Below are 25,006 nucleotides of genomic sequence, written 5' to 3'. Positions count from 1 at the left end.
TTAAGAATTTTTCTTTCTCTTGTATCAGCAATGATACATGTTTGTATTTTCATTGCAGGAGAAGAGAAGGGGGGTTTGATTAGAATTCCAGATTTCTGAATGGCACACATTCATCTAAAAAGGGCTTTCAAATGCACTGCTTTTGAAATACTTAATTATTTAGACTTAGAAACTTTAATATCCACAAAGGGCTTTGAAGATGAACACTGCTTGGAGAGAGAAGCTCTCTATATACGTTACAGAGCTGAGACAAAAATAGCAATTTCACCTCAGAGACTTCAGCATTATAGAAAAAAAAGATTCACACCAAATATGAACAAAAAGTTTCCAAGATTCCATAAAGGAATGTATATTCAGATTTATTTAAACCTTACTTTAGGAATCCAAACCAATAAACAAACACGCATACACACACCCGTACCTGTCACCTTTCAATTACAGTTTCACAACAGGGGGAAAAAAACTTAAAACAAAGTTTTAATAACAAATGTCTAGATTTTTTTCATTACTAATATGTCACAAAAGGACACTTACCCATGTTTGACAAATTTGGCACAACTTTTACCTCTGATGAAAAATTTAATCTACATTGTCACAGCAGTTCTAACAACATGGGCTTTTCCTAAAACTAAAAAAAACTTACGTTAACAAACAAAGAGAGCTAACTAAGCTGTAACCCGGAATGTTCTTCCTAGGTTTAGGACACTTTCCAAGTAAGTTCAGAGCCTACACTTTTACTGATCCTGCCACTGGCGACAGCTGAAGATACTTCTGCGTGCTGACAGCAACTGCAGATTTTCTCATGTTGACATCAGTATGTTGAGTACTAAAGTAAATGAAACATTTCTGGTGAACAATCATTATAAAAAAAAAAAACAAAAAACCCAAACACCATAAAACTAAGCTCACTTCCTCTCTTAAACATGTCAACAAGATTAAAGCTGAGAAGGAATGAAGAAGATTGAAGGGTTTTGCTTGTTAAGACAATGTGTCTTGGAGGCAGGTAGGAAACAAGACAAGATTCATAAGATGTCTTTTCTTGCAATGTCTCAGATAAAACCCCTGTATTTAGAATGGAAATACAAATCTATCTGCAAAGAAGCGTATTATCCATATCATCATTTTATATGCTGGTGTGGTCTCTGTAGGCTTGTAGTGAAATCCTTGGAGTGTCATCATATCACTTTGGAACCAGTAATGGAACCATCACATTGTCTCTATGGATTTGCTGTGAAAGTATTTTGCTATTGCAGCTTCATATTTTAATGGCTTCATAATGGAACCCCTTAGAGTGATATTGAAATCATCTTGCCATCATTAGCTCACATCATAAATGGCACCATAATAGGGTCTCCATTAAAGATTTGCATTAAAATATTATTGAATTTTTTACCATGTTATTCTCCCATTAAACTGACTAGGGATGTCGTTTGGAAAACTACTGGTAATGTTCACTAGTTACTGTTCAAAACAATCTTTAGTATTTTTAATGCAGCTTGGGTTTTTTTAGTCTTTTAACTGTTCTGCTATCACTATAATTTTTATTGTTCTCTACTGTATTTTAAATACTTTGTCTTTTGTTAAAATAGTAGTGGCTGGTTTTTAATATACTATTTTTTAAGTCTTCTAATTGGAAGACATCTCTTTTAAGAAGCATCAATAGCAGTATTTATGAAGTATAAAGGAGGTTTTAAGCGTAATGTCAGAAAAGCAAAGCTCTGCATATAGATTTCTTCTCATTCCTGTGACTGAAAAATGTGACAGTTTAATTCCAGTTCTACTAAAAGAAAAGAAAAAACAGTTTGACAAAGACAATCTCCTCAATCCCAAAATACTGAGTTTTTTGTTTTTAATATTATGGTAGTTGCAAGCCTGCCACTATGTTCAAGAGCCATCAAGCCTCTCTGAGTTTTGGAGTATTTGAAACACCCTCTGAAAAGAGTGTTGCATCCTGGTAGTGTTTAATGGTGTAGCCAGCTTAGCGGTAAAGGAGAGCAAGAACAAAGCATCATTATGGATAGAGCAAACTGAGATAGATACAGCTAAGGAGAGAGGGAACCTTCATTGCATTACATATGCTACTGCAACTTAAATACAGAACTAATAAAGGTAAAAGTGAGATGTCTTCATGCAGTGTATGGATAGATATACAAGCAGTGTCAGGCCTGAGAAAAAAGGGTGAGATTTTGGGATCAAAGTTGCATTTGTAGTCCATGTTCAAGAACATTCAAACTCTGCTGCTTCCAAGCTGGATGGGCTGGGGTCAGGGCATTCCCCCAGCCATGTCAGAGGCCTCCACACATTTCACAAACCTGATGCAGCTCCACTGGTACTGTAAAACAGGCATTCTGGGTTTCAGCATCTGAGAGCCCTAATAGCAGTACCTCATTGGTGTATTTTTCAAGATGTGCAGTCACGGTTAATTTTAATCAGGAATGAGGAAGGTCCCAGAGGATCCAGCATTAGACCTACTTGTGAGGATTAGTTGTGGCAAATTACTCAAGGGATAAATAATACGTTTAAATTACTTTGGGTCTGAGTGGTAGTAGGATAATCTTAGTTCTGTGTATCTGTGTCTGGAAATACATAGAATAACCTTCTGACTATAAGAGTAAAAGGTGGAATACACTGGAAAAAATCAGAGATGCTAGTAAGAAAGTGAATAAGAACTACATTATTCAAGTTTCAGTAACACAATATTGTAGTTGGAAATAAATTAATGCTAAATTGCAACAGAACTCCTAAGCGGTTACATATTGCAACCTCATGAATACCAAGAGAATTCATCATGATTAATGATATTACTGTAAATACCAGAGCAAGTAAGAGATATTTGTTGACTATTACACATCTTTTACAATATTCCTTTCATTCTATTAGTGGCTTTATTTAGAAAACAATGAAAAGCATCATGCATAAAAATATGTCTACACACACACATATATGTCTTATTTTTATTCATATTCAGTTATCACATTTTTCTAAATGACAACTGTATCTTCAAAAGGAACACAACTTGTTAAACATACTCTTCTTCATCCTATCAACCAGTCCAAAAGGCATTCTAGCAAAATAAAGTGTTACTAACACTTTTAGTTCTGTGTTAGAAAAGGGCCTGCTGGTAGTGTGAAATGACTGATCTTGAATATGACAGGGTGACAGAACTTCTGAAACTTCTGTCACACAATCAGACCTGGAGATTTGGGAAGAAGAAGAAGAAAAAATCTTGCACCTTGGAAAGAAATGCCCAGAACATGCACCTTAACAGCCTGGAGATTTGAAGGAGAAAACAGGAATAATTTTCAGAAGTATATAGCTTTAAGCTCAGCAAACCTTGTCTGTCTAGAAACATGTGTTTTAGCTCTGCTTTCAGGTGTTTTTTAGTTCTTCCATCCTGAGAGTTGTTCTGAAAAAAAAAAAAAAAAGAAAAGAAAAGAACTGACAATCTGTTCACCTTAATGAATGAAACTACACTTGTAATCTGATATTTTCTTAGAGCAACTTTCTGAAATTTGTTTTTTAGACAGTAGTCTTTCAATTACCTTAAAAAGAAATTATTCAGAAAATTCAAAATTTTATTTTCTAACAACCAGTCTAATGTTCTCTCTCTCTTGCACCAGGTTTGAAGAAGTACTGCATAGCCTAGGCTTTGTGGAGCCACCTCAGACAGTTCCCATTTCCCATCTTTTTTCCTCCAACTGCATCATAATAACAAGGCAAATCTGAAGTAAATTGAGTGATTTAAATAACAACTATTAAAATTAATTAGTTCCACAGTGAAAAATGAGATGCAAGAATTTATCAGATTTGTAATGTGAAATGAATTATTACATCTTAGCCCTAAAATGAATTAAACCACAAATTATATAATTTTGGCATGCTTATCAGGCAGAATATTAATTCTGGTTTTAGTTTATGTATTAATTTTTCATTTTTGCTCTTTACAGTGTACTGGGCTCAACAGATACTTTTCAAGAAAGAGACACAATTGTGTGATACTTGGGCATATTGGAAGGTGTCAAAATGATGAGGGTACAAGCTGAGACTCTCTTGAGGTATTTAGTTCATCAACTAATAAAGAAGTAAAGGAGATTAAAAAGCTCACTTGTTACTTTTGTAGGCTAATTAACATTTAGAAAAATTTTATTCCCAAAGGCAGATACAGCAATGATTAATTATCATATTTTGATTAAGTCAATGATACGACGCATTTTCTCATTATATGTAGTAATATTCAGCCAGGTTTCACAGTTATCTCCAGGATAAGGTCAGAGACCAGTTACTACAACATGGATAATACTTGTAACCTGCATTCTATCTAACAGATCCATATTACTATACTCCAGTTCTAGTTTAAGGTTTCCTTTTTGAAATAAATAGTTAGTTATATTTTGTCTTTAGATTTTCATTTGCAGTCATCTGAACTTTCCTTGTAGTGCATGTGGGTTTCTCATTGAGCACTGATGAGATTAGAACAAGATTATACTATGATTTTTTGTTTCATTTTGCTTTAATTATATGCGACTTGGGACTGTAATTTTTACAATCTCTGTGATAATTTGGACTCTTTCTTAGCTACTAGAGTTGAAAAGTGCACAGTTACAAAATATTCTTCACCTTTTGATTCCTCTTCTTCAAAGCCCTGGGCTGGTCAAAACTGCCATTATCTCATCAACCATGAGATTATTTTCAGTGTTTTAGCTGGTAGGATTAGCAGTGTATTTTCTGAGCCCATAGAAATATTTTAATTCAGCTGAAAATGGTGGCAGCTGCTGCTACTGCCTCCAGCTACAGTTGCTTTAGCCCTAAGAATGTCATTTTCGCATCTTAAATATGCAACATAAGTACCAAGTTATCTTCAGCTTTTAACAAGGTTTTGTTTTTCTTCCTGTTTATTGTAGTGCAATCTAAATCTCCATACAATGCAATTTAAGCAAAACAGAGCTATGAATGGTGTCTAGCCAAAATCATGAACTTCCATCATGCAAATGAGAATACCTAATTAAGAGCCAATGGTCAGAATTTCCATAATGATGTATCCAGATGAAATGTGTTCCAAGTTCCCACAGGAATCTGGGTAGATTGTCTTGCATTAATGTCTATTACAGAAAAACACCTTGCATGAATATCCTTCTTTATGACACTAAGGCTAGTGAGGCTTCTTTCTATTTTCTGGGATTTTCCTAAATAAAATCTTTAAAAGTTAGTTGATTGCTCTCGCTGAGATCTACAGTAATCTTGAAATTAATGAAATGTCAACATCATTATACAATGGGAATGACTAAATGGGTTCATCAAAGCTGTTTATGCATTATGTAACATTTTAAAATTGTGTAATTTGGCAACAGGAACAGAGCGCTTTTATGCATTTTTAAATTATAGAGTATTCCTCAGAGTGAACTATTTTGGATATTATATTCAACAAAGGTTATCAAAGCAAATTCTAAAACAGGAGGCTTTAAATTAATATATTAAAACTGAAAGATTCATGCCAGTGAGATAACATAATGATTTTGTGAACAGAACAAATGAGTATGACCATATCCAACATGAAATCTTTTCCAGATCTACCATCCTTCATTAATTATAATGAACTGAATCATTTGAAGCTGTGATGTAGACCATTAAGTGATTTTATAGAGCTCCTCCAGGTCAGTGTAGCAATGAGTATATCATACATATATTATCCTACACTTAAAAGCATGTGTCTGAAGTCATACATATAAAACCAACTTTGAATATCTGTTGGAGTTCTTTGTCGCAGTGTTCCATTCAAACAAATATTTATACACTCCCCACATGCTAGTTTAACCACCCCCCAAAATTATAGACTCCATCACAGAATCATAGGATGGTTTGATTTAGAAGGGACCATTAAATACCATCTAGTCATAAAGTTTCTGTCACAGGCACTAGATCAGCTTGCTCAGATTCTCATCCAACCTGACCTTGAACTCTTCTAATGATGTGCCATCTATAGCTTCTCTGGGCAACCTGTGCCATTGTCTCACCCTCATCATAAACAATCTCTTCCTTATGTCCAACATAAATCAACCTTCTTTTTGTTTAGAATCATTGTCCTTTGTTCTTTCACTACAGGCCTTGGTAAAAAATTCTCTATCTCTGTTACAGGCCTCTTCTGTATATTGAAAGACCTAAAAAGTTCATCCTGGGGTTTTCTGAGCCAGGTTGCTTCAGGTACTTAATATGGTTGTTCTTTGCAGGCAAATTTTGAAACATGATCAAGAGACAATGTGATGGAGAAAAGAACAATACCATAATGCAGATATCCTGTTAATATCATATACTGAATAATAATACTGTTAATACCATATATACTGAATTCTATTTGGGACATCTCTGCAAAAGCTTCATGCAAGAGAATTGAAGGAGAAAAACGAAGCAGCTTTGCTGATGTTTATGATGCCTACATTCAGGGGAAACATTTTAAGATATGTACCTTTAACCTTGCTGGGCTGAAGCTGACAGAATAGGCTAAGCACTGGTGACTAAATACAGTAGTACAGGGTCATAAAAGACTTTGAAAATGAAGACAAAAAGTTATGTTTACCACTGAAAATATTTACATAACTTCACTGACACTAACAGATTCTAGAGAGGAAAAAAATAATTTGGCTGTTCAGCACATGAAGCATGGAAAATTCAGAAATCAGAACAGTTAAAAATGTACTCACAGTGGAACATTGGAGGAATTATTTAAAAAGTTTCAGATTTCTCTTTCTCTCCTAATCATGTGGTTATATAAAAGGAAAAGAAAATCTAATGATAAAGACAAAAGGGCTGTTCTATGTAGTAGGAAAGCAGAAGAAAATTGACTCTGGAAAAAAATAAAAACCTCAGGTATATCTTCCAGGTCAGATACACTTCTACTTACATGGAAAACAATAATACAATAACAATGCTGTGCAATGCAATGCAATAAGTGACCTGTAAATTTTCTGCCCATATTAGCTGCACTTGAAATTGATTTTTTTAGTGCACACAGGCATGGGGAAGAAATTTATTTCTACGTATTAATGCTGAAACAGTAAATCTCTAACAATGTACATCTTAATTTTACCTCATTACTTGCCAAGTTTTTCTCTGTCGTTTACTTCATCACTAATACAGTGTTTACTAATAACTCTATAGAGTAACAGTATTTCCATAGCAACAAATGAAGGATACAAGAGATATTAATCGTTTCTACATTATCTGTGTACCGTTTGCTGTAAAGCAACATTTTGTATTTTGATAATTGCTAGACTGGAGTGATTGTACATTATGAGATGATTAGCATAAACACTTAAGAAGATGAAAAATGTGTGTTGAAAAGGAAAGAAAACTGAAGAAAAAGTGGTACTATATTGCAAATATTACCATAAGGACCAGCAGGAAGAACTGTAACATTACTTGCTTACTCTGGTATTAGCCATCGGCTATAGATTCAGCCATAGATCTTTCCTAGTGTTAGCAACATGGAGAGATGCATCTCATTCAGCCACCCAGTTTTGCTCTGAAAATATCTCTTTTAGTCTTTTAGATTAACTATCCATCCTGGTGTGATCTCTTTGATATTAGGGCAGTTGAAGACACAAGGTCATTAATCATACCATATATAAGTGTTATCCAGAGCTTTAACATGTGACATTTCACAATGATTGCAAGAAAATTCCATTTTTTGTAAGCAATCCATAATACTGAAACCATCAATGTTATTAGAGGAAGAGACACTTCTAAGGTTATATTTTGTTTCTCAAGATATTTAATTGGAAGAACTTCAGCAAGTACATTTGATATCACAACCATAAAACTTGCTGAATATGGTGGCAGCTCTGTAGCATAGGAAATATGTAAATAAAGTTTAAATTCTTTTTTGTATTTAATGTCTGGAAACTAATTATAATGTACTAGTGTAGAGACTAACAAGCTACCACAAGTTTGAACAAACCACTGCAGTCACGAATGTGTAATACTGCAGAGTGAAGGTAATTTTTAAGTGATCATGACACAATTGTTTTAAGGTGGGAAGGGAATTGGGGAAGGGAACTGGGAAAGAGAATTGGGGAAGAGGGTCAGAGAGGAAAAGGGGAAAATGGGAAGATGGAAAGAAGGCAGGCAAAAAAGAAACAGTTCCATAATCATTCAGTGTTTAAAACTTTGGCAAAATTACAGTGAGCAATATTAAAAGCAGGCAATATTAATAAAGGACCTCTGGATGCAGAGACTCTTATAGCAGATGCTTCTAGTTTGTAAAACAACTCTCATCTCATTTTATAAAATCATAGCCACCTCACCATAATAAAGAATATGCAATGATTCAAAAGGAAGCAGAATCTGGGCCACATATTTATTTTTATTCTAATTGGTGTTGTTTATTAAAAATAGGGTATCAGGATATAATGCAGAAGAACAGAATATTGTTCAAATGCAGCTGCTAAGTAATCAGAGCTTCATTGTCTGAACCATGCCTGAAGATTTCATATGTATGTAGACAGCAATTGTGACATGTTCAATATTTAATAGTTTTGCAATAAATACCCTGCCTGTTTTGTTTTTTTTTTAAGTTCATTAAAACTCAGCCCAGGATTGATTTAATGATGAGAATTTTTATAATGAGACTAGTTTAAGTCTATAGGAATGTCAAGGATTGTAATGAGCCCTGCCAATGACCAGAATAAATCTCATACAGCACTGTTGGAGCAGTTTTCCAGGTGCAAGTTAACCCTGCTGAACACTTCTGCTCAACAAATCAGCCTTTTTTTTTTTAATAATTTTCATCCATTGCTTTCTGATAGAGCTTTTTTAAGATAAATGTACAAAACAAACTGTTTTCTTTTAAAATTAATTGTATACTTCGTATTTACTGTGTTCTGGTCTTTATTTCTCAGTTGCTTCTGTTGTCCATTCTACTCTGACTGTGAAGTGGATTTAAGTTCTGCAATTATTCCCACCCCTGATACATTTCTCTAATCTACATTTTGCTCCCCATGGGTAAAACATTTCTGGAGATATGCATCATGGAGGCTCATTCTTAGAGTACCAACACCTTGAGTAATAGACAACTTTTAAAATCCCTAAAACTTCCCAATGATTAAGCAGAAAAGAGATAAATTAGGGTTTTTGCCTACTAGTATTCATTGTTTTGGACACAAAATACAAAACAAATTCAGTTTTTCTTTATTTTCAAAAGGTACAAAAAATAATGATGTTAGAAAATGTTTGCTGATATCCATTCATAACTGGGAAAGTAAAATATATAAGAGCAAAATTACTAGTCTAGGGCTTTGTCAAACTGTAGCGTAATCACAAAATGAAAAACTACTTATTTAATATAAACCTAAGAGGATATTTTTGTTTCCACAGTTCTTTAGTCCCTTTCGGCCCTTGGAACATTTCTGACATAAGAAAAAACAAACAAACAAATCAAACCCCAATACCCCCGAAAAAAACCATGAGAGCATGCAGCAAACCACCTTGCTTCAGGACCATCATAGAAAATAGAAAAAATAAAAGTTAAACATCTGGCCAACAGCATTTAACATCTTTACTTGATGTTAGTACTATTTAAGAGAGGCAGTAACTAAGGTTTTAAAAGGCTAGGAAGAGGTCATGAGAACCATACAGTGTTATTTCATCAACTTTTGTTCAAACAGAGCTATCGTTCAATGAAAGAAGTGTCTTCAATATCTAAGTTTTGTGATTAATCCTCTGTTCCCTGCATCTAGCCTTTTGGAGTCTATATTTATATGAAAGGTTTGCAGGGTGGTTTTTCTGAACTTTGACATCTGCTTACCATATGATATTTCTTTACTAAGGTCGTGTGACCAGAACTCTGGTATTACTGCATATTGCAATCACCTTTATTAAACCAGACAAAAAGATGTTCCACAAGGAGCTAGTCAGTCAGTGAATACATTCCTACAGGATTTCCAGTGCTGGTAGCAGCCTTACATTACAAAGTTACATGAAAGGGTTATGGGCATTTTCCAAGAACAGTTTGATCACTGTTCTAGATGGCTGTAAGAATGTGTGTATTTATGACTGCTGCATTTTTAATTGAGTTCCCCTGAATGTCACAGTACTGCTGGTCTTCAAATTTTCTTGGGCTGCATCATCATCTGCCTTCATGTATGTTTTGGTTTTCAGTACAATAGCTGGATATCATTTTAAGGGCTAATATTAGGTATCAGAAACTTTCATTAGCTGTGTTCAATCTACAAATAAACCCTTTCAATTATTTATTAGGAACATGCAATTACTGTAGGAAAGTATAGGGGTACATTAGAATCATGTAATGCAATTTGAGTAACCTTTGTTGAAATTGCACAAAATTTACTTGCTGATGCACACATACACTGATTCAAAGATACTCAAACAAAGAATAATAAATTAATGTATCTTCTTTTCAGAATATTCACATCTCATTTTTTTACATATTTTAGAGGTCATTTCTCCATTTATTCCTAGTGTAATGTTGTTAATATCTAAATAACCTGAAATTTGTTTGAATTATTATCCCATTGATTGGTGTAAGTTTCTACTTTCACTTATAACAGTTCCATCAGTTCCCTGAAGGGGAATAACAATCCCCAAAGTTATACTGCATAATGCTTTCTGTATTTTCACACCTGATGTCATTACAAGACATTTAGCCTTGCATCAAATTACTTTTTTTTTTTAATTTAGTTGTCTTTTAAGTATCCAAGCTTTCTAGTAACAAGGTTGTGCAAAGATTTCATTAAGACCTTAGTATTTCACAGCAAATGATGCACTCAACCAGTGTTTTACTTTTTTCACTGCTGTGCGTTCTTTTAACCAAAATTTCAAGCAGCTGGAGTTTTCCCTGTGGTGTTCAAAATATAACCCCTTCTTCTTCATGGAATTTGGGACTCTCCAGGGGCTCCTGATTAAAGTTTTGTTCTTCTATCTTTGTGAATTTTCTTTAAAGATACTTATATGTACTAACATAATTTTGAGCTGTCTTCTGGTACTTACAAATCACAATATTATTAGGAGAAACAACATTACAATATATTTTGAAAGGAAATATATTTTTAAAAAGCTCTAAATTAATATTTATTGCAATTTAGCAAAATGTATCCTGTACTTCCTCATACCAAATTCTCATATCCATTATTTTTCTTCCACCTTCATTCATTTCTTCCGCCACATTCAAATTGATTCCTCACCAAAGAAGGGCATGGATGGTTTTGTCAATTTAAACCTCCCATCTCCCTACACAAAACTCCAGTCCTAAACTCTCATTCACATGCAACTTACTCCTCTGCTAACACAGAAGAGTTACCATCAGGACTCAAATCATAAGAGCCTGTCATAAAAGATCTTGATAACTAGCATGTAACGTGCAGGGCAGTTGATCCACACACTTGCAGTGTGTTTATATTCAGAACAACAAAATCATGAACACTGTAAACAAATTCTGCATTGCCAGGATGGTGATCCCAGTTTATCGAAATCATGAGTTTTTCATTGTGAGGTGGCTTTCATGAAACACTTTTTTTAAAGAATGCATTGGAAGAGAGCTTTCAAATTCACAGACACATTCTGAATCAAACATTAATATGAAGTAGGTCAGCCCAGAAATATACATCACTCCATAATCTGATTATATGTTAATTCTTTAAAATGTAAACCACTAAATATAATTTTTAAAAATTAAAATAATTTAAATCATCAATTTAAAAAAGCTTCCTAAAGCCTTTTCTTTCATGTTGTTTCCTTATTAAGTAATGAGATTTTTTAGGGAGTTTTTATGGTGGAGCTCAAAAGCTTTCTGAGCCATCCATACATGCCCTTATTATGTTTTTCTTAGTACTCTTCTGGAAGGTTTCATTCTTTCTTTCTTTATCACTTTAAAAGCAATATTGAAATGAATATGAACAAGCATCAAACAGCTGTAGACCCACCTGAAACTTGTATTTAGTATGCATTTCCATAGACTTCCCAAAGAAAAATTTATTTTATTGTATTGGATGATAGAGTGAAAGACCTGTGCTGCAAAATTTCTAAATCAATGGAAACAGTTTGAAGAACTTCAGAAAAGTAGGTGCAATACCACTAAAGTTAGTTGACAAGCAGGTCCTAAAAAAACTTAATAACACAGCTTCTGTAGTTAAACTTTCTAGCAAATGTTTATTGTCTATTGGCAGAAATGAATATTACTTGAAACCTACAGCAGTTTCATTCTATCTGCATATATTGCACTAAACATTATACTATTATGTTCTCTAAGCAAAGTGAGAACAAGAAGCAATAACTCCAATCCATTTCTTTAATATCCACAGCTCCTTGTTTCCATGGTTTTTCATTAAAAATATACTTATATATAATAAATGTCCATCTGCTGCCTTTGCTTATCTATTTTCAAATTACAGTATATCAATACTATGTATTTCCTTATTTGCACAGCATTATAAGGATTCTCACTGTTACAAATATTCACAGCAGAATAAGTGCCATCACTGACTCAACTGATCTGGCATTTTACCTGTGGTTCCCTGTGAAAACACAGGTAAGTTCTGGAATCACTCGGGTTTTTAGGACAAAGAATTATCTAAATTCCCATATATGCAAGACTCATTAGGCATCCTGTTATGCTCACAATGTTTCATGGAGTGTTTTTTCCCTTTCTGAATATAGATATTTTTTATTATTGCTCTTTAGAGAAACTGTTGTAGGTTTCTGTTGTTATTGTTGTTTCAGTGACACTGAATTAAAAATGAAAATAGGTTTCATTATTTATTCATAGGATTTGATTCACCCTGATTGTTACATTATTTTCAATGTTGACAGTTGTTGGTGAATAGTGTGGAAAGCTAGAGGGCATTTACTTGACCATGAAATGTCATAAATAATAAACTGATGTCTTGTCTTCAGCTAGAGATTTTTCATCTTCAAAAAAATAAATTAAATTAAAAAGTCAAAATTTAAAGTATTTGAATTTTACACCCTTCATGTGAACTTCCTATCTATCTATGCTATCTGTATTATATAGATATTAAATCTTGTGAGAAGAATGATCTCTTTCAAGATGTAAAAATAACAAAATGAACCTGATATCAAGACTTATCACCTGATTAAAAAAACCTATCATTTGACTTTAATTTTGTTTTGTTTTTTCTTTAAATGGTGCAAGAAACTTGGGTGGTGACTGCAGAGAATCAATAAATATGCACAAAAAAATTTTAAAAAGTAAAGAAAAATAACGGTATACATATTAAACTTCAATCAAAAGAAATTTTTTCTGTCAATCCATTAAAAAAAAAAAGTTACTTTAAACCATATTTTAATGATTTAATGAGTGGGAAAACATTACATGTGAATTCCAGAATGTAAATCTTGGGCCCTGGTTGAGGAATAAGTTGTTCAGTAATACAACCACACAGTAATATAGTTAAATAGGAGAGGTGTACTGATGACTGCTGGCTTTAAGAATGAATGACACTAGAGGAAATTTTAAATTGTGTCTTAAAGCCATTACGAAGATTTGAAGTATCCAGTTAATATCTGTCATCGAGAAGAACTGCTCACCAATTTAAATTTAATTTAAACCAAAGCAGTTTATTGAATTATTAATAGCACGTGCTTTACAGGCAATCACTAAACTGTACATTCACAATCAATATAATACAGCAGATAACCCACAATGCTAAACAGCTACTGAGAATTAATAAACACTTTCTAAACACCCTTCTGTTTCTAATCCCAGGTGGCCCCAGCCATACACACATCCACCCATGAACATATGCAGACCCACTTGTACCCTCTGATGAGCAGCCTGTCATACAAGTACCCCTCTTTGTCAGGCTGTGGAGTACCCCAGTATCACACCCTGCCCTGCTCCTATGCCACCAGGTATGTGTCCCATCCCAGCAGCTGTCCTGATGCCACAGGGAGATGGACAGTGATGCCGAACCACATCCAGACTGGGGATTTTGTCTGCTTGATCCAGACACATGGTTTATACGTCTGTTCATAGCTTAACAGTGTGATTTGCTCAAGGGTTAGGCCACAAAAGCACCCCTGTAATGTCTTTAGTGGTTTGGGGTGTTTGTATTTGGGAATGCTATCCCCTTGTGTTGTAATGCAAAATATGTGCCCATTATAAGAGCCACCATCAGTGATCATCCATGTTATGATATAATATCAGGTATAAATAACAAAGCAGGTCTTTCATGTGTTGTTTTAACAGTTAATGTTCTAGTAAAGCTACTGGGAAATACCATAACTCTCAAATTCTCCATTTGGATAATTCTCTAAGACACATCTGATGCACAAATAACTCCTGGAGGAAAAATTCCTAATACTAATATCATTATGTGTAGAGGATGTTTGTGCTAGTTCCGTGTGAGATTCTCATTAGTGGAGGGCACATATCAAAATATTTCACACTGTGGTTTGACCCTGTCTTGTCACAGTGTGACTCTGGCTTCAAATGAAGTTGCATTATTCATGGCCTGTTTCCAAAGTGAGCAGTAGATTTAACATGCCTGGTAGACTTCATCTTGCTGAAAGGTAAATTTACAAATCCAGACAGGTAGTCTCCTCCTACACCTTCTCAAACCATTTCAGCAGAACACTGATCAGCTTAAAAAATGTAGTTTTGTTGAAATCAAGTTGTTCTAGATGAACATTTCAATTCTGAAGACATTTTCCACAAGAAAGTGTCAAAATGAGTATTTTCATTTTTCCTTGTTTTGTTCTGATAATGCCAAAACATTTCATTTCAAAAGTATCACCCTGTTTCATTACGTTTGACACTTAGATTATATGCTAATAATTTTAAGAAAGTATGTTTATACACCAGTGCATGCATACACACATTTCATATTTTTAAATCTGATTGTATGTGAATTGTTTACAGTATAGTAGTTTTATGTTATCAAAACAGAAAGTCATGATATGGTCAACTGTAAATTGGTATTTCTGACCAGTGGCACTGAGAAGCCCTTTTTTCATGCAGTGTATTCTGGCAAACACATTTCATAGAGGTAAAGATCAGTTATATCTACAAAACATAGCATGAAGATAACATGTTCCCTTCTTTGAAGATATTCAAAACCCACCTGGATGCAGTCCTATAATGTGCTCTAGGTGTTGCTGCTTTAGTGGGAGAGCTGGACTAGGTGATCTCTAGTCTGACAATTTTGTGATTCTATGAATGCTGTGGGTCAGTATGTCTCAGTTTAAAATAATATGCCCACACTTACCAATCACGTTTAAGTCATCACCTGAGACTTCTAAGTCTCAGTTTAAAATAATATGCTCACAGTTACCAATCACTTTTAAGTCATCAGGAAAAATGTCAATGTTTCATCAAATTTCAGAGCTTTGTAAATTCAGAGAGGGGGTGAATTCATGGATATCACCTTTGTTTACCTTTCTCATTACCTTAGCTAATTGGGTTCAGAAGTTAAGATACGTTAAATCATCCTTTTTCTTTGGAAAGCCAGTGAAGAGCACTCAAGAGACAGAATTAGTGTCTGAAAGCCTTTTATGCACAAAATGTCTGCAGTCATAGCCATAGCAATTGAAACGCTATGACTATAGTGTTCATCCGGGGAACCTCAGAGTTGCCTGACAGGGATCAAGCAATAGGATGTATAAGGTAAAAAAGTCTCAGAGATATATTCAGCCTTTGGCTCTTCTCCATCTCCCAACAAGAAAGGAAATACTAATATACTGTGATACACATCTGCCCACTGGTTTCATAAACAAGGGACCAGTGAATAGCCACCACATCTGGAGGATTTAACCCCCTGTCTGCTTGGAGCCTGTTAGTCCACCAATGCACACCACTGCTGTCAAGGTTATAGTTAGGCTTTTTGTAGTCAAGGTTTTACAGTTAATTACACAGTTTGAAAACTCCCTGACTGATTGTTTAGATTGTTGACGGAGTGCTCTGATCTCAGACAAGACATGAGGACTTCACTCTCGAACCCAGTGAAAAGTCTGAGGAAAGTTCACACCACCCTGGATGCTACTTTCTTCACTCTGACTATAGTCACCCAAGTGGAGTGATTTGTGCATACTCCTACATAGTGCATACTCCTGTTAAATTAAACTCTAGCTAAATTTTTCAAAGGCCATAACAAAACACTTCCCCTTTACTTCCATGGACCTGAAACTATTGACCAATTCTTCGGGTCTTGTGGCAGCATTCAGCCACTTGTATTTCTTATGTACTTCATTTGAGCTGGGGATACAAATCAAATACATTAATTTTAAAACTTGATCAATCAGCTTTGCTTATGTAACAACTAAAATGCATATCCAAATAGTCATGAAGCTAATTCATGGTGCAGGTTAACCTCAGCAGCAATTCATGCTTAATTTCTTTCACTACCACTCCTAACGTTGTTATGAAAGCTATTAAATTAACAGATTCTTGTGACAATGCTTCATTTCTCATTATAACAAAAAGGCAAGCAGCTAGCACCACAGAATTTTCATCAGCTAATGCCTTGTAGTAAATCCATTAGAAAGCCATTGGTATCTAATTGCCTAATCACAGCGAAGGCCTAGGACTGGCATGGCTGTAATGGGATTAAAGTAGATTGTAGTGCATTACCTATATTCTCAGATCCAGTCTGGTGATAGCAACGACCTTGCAGGTCATTTCAGTTAATTTAACCAGACTCAGAAGAAAAGAAGAAAAAACTGCTTTGATTAAATAGGTAAAAGAGCAGACGCTGCTTTGTTTACACTCAAAAGAGATAAAATGGAGAGTGAGACTGGAAAAATACACCATTAACCTGAAACTAACCTAAGGTATCAATGAAGACCTGTTGTCAGGGTTGAAATCAGTTGCATGGGAGGAATAGTGACACATGGTGTGAAGAAACAGGCAAAATTCCAGGTGTGCAGAAGGCACGGAGTTATCAAGAGTGTACTCCTAAGTCCAGAGTAATTTAGCATTATGGTCTGTACCTACAAGGGCAGAAGCAGTTTTTTGCCTGATGAATGTGGTCCTCTAAAGCTATACAAACCTGCAATTCAAAGGAACGGACTTGCAATATTGATTCTGTGTGTCTGTGAACAATTGGGCTTTATTGCAGTGGTTGTCATAGTAAAATGGACACTGTTGCTTTGCTGAAACCATTTCAGGCATCTTGGAACATTGCTTTGAATTCTGTCATAACAAACATGGAAGGATGCTCTTGCCTAACCTTAATTTTAATAAGATAAATTATTTCCACTGAAGATTTCTTGCTGAAAACTCCCACAAAATCCATTTCCCTTTTTTCATCCAATCCCTTTTAGAATTTCTCTTTATGTACTGACATAAGGTGATTATGCACTGACATAAGGTCACCAAAATGTGATAATGTACATGTGCGCAAGTGATAAGTGTACAGCTGAAAAACTATAACTAGTGCTTCCTAGCCTGGACATCTCTAAGGGATCTATCAGTGAGGCATTAATATTTTGTGAAGTGGGAACAGTCCTAACCCTAACATAAAGTACTGGGGTATAACATGGTGATTATTCAAAATATTTTGGTTTATCTAAGTTAGGCCACAGTGCTAGGTATAATTACTGACATATATTATAGTACTTCCAGAAGACGAATAGACTAAAAATTTGGCTTGCATTCTAAACAACATTATTTAGAATTTGCTTCTTTGTTGTTTTGCATGCTAATGGAACCTGCACCTTGGTCAGCTAGTTTGAGGGCATGTAAAACTATAGTTGTAAAATACTAATTTGCAGATTAGGAAAAAAGCAAATTAAATATTGTCCTTCACCTTTATAGGACAGAGTCAGATCTTTTAGGTAAATCTTATCATTGTCTCCAGCTTCATGTTTTACTAATATGTAACCTGAGTGCTTCACTCACTGTATTTCACTCTTTTTCACATTGTACTTCTCTCAGTACTTTTCCAGACAATCAAAACGTAGTTCAATCAGGTCACTTCTATTTGATAGAACTCAAAATTTAAGAAGGCTATTTTAAAGTTAAAAAGTCAATGTTTTCTGACTTTCTGAAAGGTCATTTCACTTGGATCCATAGATAATGCCTTTAACTAAAAAATTCACAAAATGCCTTTAAGTAAAAGATTCAATGCAAGATTTGTGATTCTCCACTAAAGGGCATGAGCAGCAAGTACTTCTGTAAGAGAATGAAATACTGAATATATTTTATCAGCCATGCTATGATGAAAAGAGGAGGGATACACAGTTGTTTAGAAAAAAGGAACTGAAGGCAAGCAGTGGGATAGAGAGCGAGACACAGAGGGAATGCTGGCTTTGACAGGTTGTCCCAAACTGGGTATATCACCCCTACTGCTACCGGGACCTTGACAGAGTGCGTCTGACAGAGTGTGCAGTAATTACTTCTAAAGTTGGAGGACCTGTTTGACTTACTCTGATCCCATGGTAGTGTAAGTGACTTCCAGGATTTACTCCTCATGTAAAAGATAATCAAAACAAAATTGTATTTAAATGAATAAGAACTTGATCAGGTTGCACCTGGTGGAAATATGCCTTTGTAGCTTTAAATTACCTGCTTGTTTATTTCAGTAATTTGATAATCTAAAACAAGCACGTGAGGAACAAACATGAAGTATTTAACTGTACATTTATGTGTTCATCTCCAGTCTTCAAAAGCTTGAAGCTGGAAATCTGTGTGTCAGACTCAGTGCACTTCTTCAGAGTAATTGGTTGTACTAGATCTAAAAAGCCCAAGTGTCACATAGTGTAATTTGTGTCTATGGGTGATATTATTGACTGTGCTTATGCTCTACATACAAACTGAAATGATGTCTGATGCTTTTAGCATGACATATCTCTTCATAAATAGCCTCATTATTTCTTTTCTATGTTTAAATATATAGAAACAATATCCTTAAAAAATTATTCGTCCGGTAATAGAGATGATGCCCATGCCATTGAAGGAAGAGACAGCTTTCCACAGTTTATATTATTTAAGTTAAAAAGGAAACAACAACAATAAAAAGATTTGCTAGAAATTCAGTAATTTTTAGGTTGCAGCCTATATTAAAATGGTAAACAACAGTGATAAAGCCATCTCTGTAACTTTTCTACCCTTCAGAATAAAAATTTCAAACACTTTAAACTTTCTTCCCTATATTAACAATTTATCAAATCTGACTGTCCCTTTGTATTTTTAGAGATATAGTTCTGCACACTGGCAAAGATGTACCTCATCTGCCTGGGTAGACATTACAATATGACTTCCTTATATCTCAGAAGTATCAATAAACTAAAAGGGGTCATCCAGCCCTACAGCTCACCAGCAAACACCTCCTCACTGCAGAGGGTACTGCTGCCCAATGTAGCAAAGGATAAAACAGGACAGCTGGGCTCAGTTTTCTCCCAGCAACAGGGGAACGTAGAAAAGCATTAGCAATTTTTTGCCTCAAAGTCACCTGGATCAAAAAATACTAATAATGGTAAAAGTCCTATTGGCAAGGAAATAATTGGACTGATTACAACCTTGGGAAAGAAGTCTCTGGAGATGGTATTTCAGAGAGCTGGAGTTAGGAGAGCAAAATGCAGACTGGTAGCATAGCTGAAAAGAAATATATACATTTTATGCAAAAGAGGAGAGGAGGGAGAAGAGAGGAAAGGAGAGGAGAGAGCACTGGAGTCAAGCCATTACTTATGACCATGCTTTTCCAAGTAAATTGACTCAAAAATGACTGCAGGATGACCCCACTGAAAAATTTATCATTATGTAAGAAAGACATTTAATCCTTTGCTAGCCTTTTACCTCAGTGCTAGTTCCTCAGCAAGGATAGTATGATGACAACAGATATCTTGATGCAATTATGTTTATTTAAAAAAGATGTGTAACTACATCTGAGTATAAAACCATTACTCCTTGTCCTGTCACAACAGGCCCTGCTTAAAATTTCATACTCATCTTTCCTATAAGCCCCCTTTAAGTACTGAAAGGCCACAATAAGGGCTCCTCAGCGCCTTGTCCAGGCTGAACAACCCCAGCTCTTTCAAATCTCTGTCCTTCTCATACATCATTATCAGATGGTAGCAGAAAGCACATCTGTGGAAGGTGTGCCCAGGTGAAGGAATTCTTCCACTTAGTCATGGAGCCCTGGGAGGAAGTGAATATATTGAGGAGCATCAGGGAATGATGTAGATTGCTGGAGCCACACTCTACTGTCTCCAATAATATCCCTGTTCTCCGTGCGCCTTAGCAGAACTTATAGGAGGATCTATGCCATGATCTTCGCAGGCACAGAGATGGAACTGGCAAGTCAGTAGTTCCCAGGCTTCACCTTTCTAATCTTTTTAAAAATGGGTGTGATATTTCTCTTTTTCCAGGCACCAGGGACTTCACCTGACTTCCATGACTTTTCAAATATCATGGACAGTGGCTTGGAACCTACATCAGCCAGTTGCCTCAAGACACTGGGATGCATCTTGTCAGGTCCCATGGAGTTCTGTATATTCAGATTCCTGAGATTTTCATGAGCCTGACCTTCTCTTACAGTGAAGAGATCTTTATTCCCCCTGTGGTCCATGTAATCAAGAGGTGTAGGAAGAAAAGCAAAAATTTTTGAGTGCCTCAGCCTTCTCCTTGTGCAATACTAGAAGTTTCCCATCATGTTCATCAGGGGGTTATTCTTTGACCTTCCTTTTTTGGCTGACTTACCTGTAGAAGCCATTATTATTTTTTTGTTCCTTGATAAGTTCAGCTCCATCTGTGCCTTGGCCTTCCTGACCCCCTTCCTACTCAACCAGGCAGCATTCCTTTTCTCTTCCCAGGATAACTGTCCCTACTTCCACTGCCTATGGTCCAGTAATAATCCCCTCTAGGAGGGCTGTCTATTACCAGGCTAAATTTCACACCTAGATTTAACATAAACAGTGCCTGAGATAGGACATATCAATGTGTTATCACATCCAAAAAAATCACTTTTTTCTCTCCTAACTGCTTTTTTTTTTTTTCTTTCCAAAATTCTGAATGAAAAGACATACTTTACAGCATGCTGGGGAAGAGAGTAACTTCAGTCACAATTACTCTAGAGCAGAGGTAAAAATTAAGAGACCTCTGATGCCTTACTGAGAGTGCTCATTGTTAGCATTGTCATTAGTGCACAGAGTTGCAGGGGAGATCATATCCTTCTGTGTAAATTCATAGAGCTAACAGAGAGCCCTCAGCCCTCCTGTACTCTCTTTATAATACCACTGTGCCATTCATTCCAGCATTCACAGATGGCCTCTGCATAACATCAGTCAGGAACTAACCAAAGACAAGATATCTCTGTACCATATCCCAAAATTTTAAAGGTTAAGCACCATTATGTGACAAAGAGGAACAATACAAAGCCAGTATACTGAGAGTGTGCTCTTCAGCTAGTGAAGTAGTATATTTTTCATGAGTTGGACTTTTAAAAGGTCTTCCAGCAGAATACCAGGTAGAAATATGACAAAACATGAAGGTGAAGAACTTACAGAGACCAACCATGAGGACAAGTGTTGCAAAAGCAAATGCGTGTCATTTAGACAGAATAGTCCCTCTGGCCTTTGAAATGTTCTCCCCTGTCAAGCCTGGATTGGACCTTTTAGTGATGATGGCTCTTCAGAATGACAACAGATATATTGGTATGTGGGAAGACTTTACAGTCTGTTCTCTGATATATTTCTCTGCCAGCCTCCAAAAACATTTGTCCAAGAGCAACTGATGGACAACACAAGGGCAGGAGAAAAACAGAAGGCAGGATTCCTTAGCTGGTTCTGTTACTTAGGGAAATACCTATGTCTCCATGGAAGCTGCTAGTAGATAAGTAAATCAGTAGATTTCTTGGAGAAGGCTGAAAAGTGTGATCTATTTACCATTTTTTATCTTTACTGTTTATTTAAAACAAGATGAGCAGAAAAGGATGCAATTCAATCATCATTTGTAATGGAACTCTTGAATCCTGCTTAGAAAAGAATCAAGAGAAATTTCTCCAACACATAGCTTTAAGGAAGCCAATATTGGTCCAAAATGCAATCAGCTGGCAGTTGCTTAGTCACTGTCTAGTGCCTAAGTAAAGCTAACTTAAACATGTTATGCCTCAATATTTCCTTTTAGCACCAGTTTCTCAGAAATTTATTTCACCTTAAAACCAAAACCAAAAGATTCACATATAACAAAATTCATCAACATATGTGAGGCTTAAATGGCATGCAAGCCTAGGAGAAACACCATAAACTATTAAGTGGTTTCAACATGATATAATTGGTTTTCTCATTTTGCATTGAATAACTGGACAGAAGTTAAAATACTGTAGAGAACAGAATTTGAGATTTTGTTTTGGGTCATACTTCATATTAAGTCATTGTAAAATCAGAGTTTGTAACTGGCTAAGAGAAATAAATTATTCAGTAAATGATTTATCAAATAGCTGATTCTATAGATGAATTACAATTGCTATGACTTAACTGATATCCTTAAAGAAACTCTGAAGTGTGCTATTCATTTCTGGAAGATAACATTGGTTTATTAACTTTACAACCTTAACAGAATCAGTGATCTTTCTTTCTAAAACTAAATACAACATTTTAAAATTAGTTTAGATTTAGCAAAGTATATTCATTATCAAGTAAACTGCAATTAAATGTCTCCAAGACAAGCTTGTCAATGGTCTTTGTTATGAAATGAGGGGAAAATTGTAAATATATTCCTAAAAGCATAATCTTTTAGCAATTTTTCTCCATCAGAAGACTCTGAAGTAAAACAATTCCTCCCACTCACCTCACCCCCTCCATTACTTCTCAAAAAACCCCTTAACATATGAAAAGCAACCTTTTTATATCTCATGAAAGAGAAAAAGGTCTAAAAAAAGTTAATAGCTGAGCATATATATGGAAATTATTCAGGTTAGGGTTTTAAGTAAACAATTATTATTTTCAACTGAATAGATTAATCTTCTTCTTGAGGGAGAAATAAAAAAAGTAAAAATAAAAAAAATAGGAAAAGAGAGAGAGAGAGAAGACACAAAAAATACCTAACTTTCTACCCTGAGGCCGGCAGGCTTTGACATAATGATCTTTGGTCCTGAAAATTTCTTCTTCTTTAAAAATATATTTTTTGTACTTCCTGAAAATATAATTCTTATTTTATTTGGAGTTTGTTTTCAAATAAGAAACTATAAGGAGAAGATTATGCATTTAATAGTCTGGGGAAACCTAAAAATAGCAGACAAAATTCAATGAGAAGACATTTTAAATAACAGTAACAATAACACAAAATGTATACAATTTTCTTATTACTGAAGAAAGACTGTACATTCACCTGAAGAAAAGACCGAGAATTAAGGGCTGTGGGAGACAGGGAAAGTACCATGTGAAAGTCCTTTATAAATGTACATGTCAGTGAAACTAAACAAAAGAATACTGAATGTGCATCAGTAGTGATTGGGCCATTGTTTACTATGGTTCTTCTCTCTCAGAAATTATGAAAAAATGTAATGTTTGATGCTATAGTGCATTACTGAAATATCACAATGATTTCTTTTACCTTTGGTACTTAAACCATGGGAAAAGTTACCAAATTAACAGTACCTCAGAGGTCATGGTTTGTGCAGATGGGTGTCACGGTTTAACATTGGCCTGGCAATTAAACCGAGTAACAGACGCTCTCTATTAACCTCTCTCTCCTCCTTGATGAAGAAAGGAGAGAGAATAAGGGAGAGAGACTTATGGGTTGGAAACTAAACTACACAACTTTAATGAAACAGTAATGATAAATAGGAAAAATTACTAAATATATACAAATATACAGGAAAATGGAAACCACATTCCTCCCCCCTCTTCCCCCAATAACTCTCACGTCACCACCGAGGCTGTAGGGCAGCCCTGGGAAAGTCCAGGCTGGACTCCTGGAGTCGGCAGCAGTTGGGAACTGGAGGCAGGAACACACAGATATGGGCTGGCACGGATCAGGACCACAGGCAAACGAATGGACGGGATCCTTCCAGGATGCCGAGTGAAGGAAGGGAAGCAGGAAATCAGGAAAAGATCTGGCTCGGCCCTCGTGATGCCTCAAATTTATACTGAGTGTGACGTGTATGGGATGGAATACTCTGTTTGGTCAATTCTGGGATCTATCTTGTCTGTTCCTCCCCAAAGGAGGGCTCAGGTGGGACCTCTTTATCCTCCTGGACGGTAAAATGTTCTCATCAGAGCTGAGCAGTGTCCTTGGGTCTGCATACCAGTCTCTAGCAGTAACTATAAACATCAAGTGTTATCAGTCCTAGAAGTACACACTGTCTGAGAAACTTGCTGTTAATTTGAGCAAGTGCAACTACTTAAAGAGACTTAGCTAAAAGTAAAAGTACAAAACAGAAAATCACCTTTATCCTGGTCCAAACCAGGACAATGAGTATGAGGTGTTTCCTGGATTTCTGTCTACAAGAACACACTTTTTTTAACTGAAAACTGTTGGCAGTTGAGACATCAAGTATGAACGTGGTCCAGGGAAATTTCTTCACACAGTGCACTCTGCTAGAGGTGTTGTCAATCTTCAGTGCCACTGTAAGACAACAGCTTTACAAAACTGTAAATTTTTCTCCTCATATACTGTCCCATCAGTAGCAATCTGATGGGACATTTTTTTTCTCTATCCACAGAAAGCAATATTCATAGATTTATGCCACTCAGACAAAAAGTACAAGTGCACTGGTCAGAAGTAGATATTAAAGAATGAAGTTTTTTACTAGAAAACAGTGAGATCCCCTAAGAAAAGTGATGGATTAATCTTTCAAAGGATTAGGAGATTAGGGACTTGAGCAGGATCAGAGAGCCAAAACCAACCAAACAAAAAAACTTGTCTTTAATCAGGGCATTTATGTGGTAATATACAGAAGGAAATTGCCTAAGCGTAAAATATAGCCTCTGCACCAGTAGCTACTCCCTACATCTAGCATCTAGTGAGTTCACAGGCTTTATCCTCCTCATATTATTTGGATCAATCATTTCCTTTTTTTCCTTTGGGTTCAGACTGCCTATT

The sequence above is a fragment of the Calypte anna genome, chromosome 2 (genome assembly GCF_003957555.1).
Source record: "Calypte anna isolate BGI_N300 chromosome 2, bCalAnn1_v1.p, whole genome shotgun sequence".
NCBI lineage: Eukaryota > Metazoa > Chordata > Aves > Apodiformes > Trochilidae > Calypte > Calypte anna.
Note: the sequence above shows the minus strand (reverse complement) of the source record.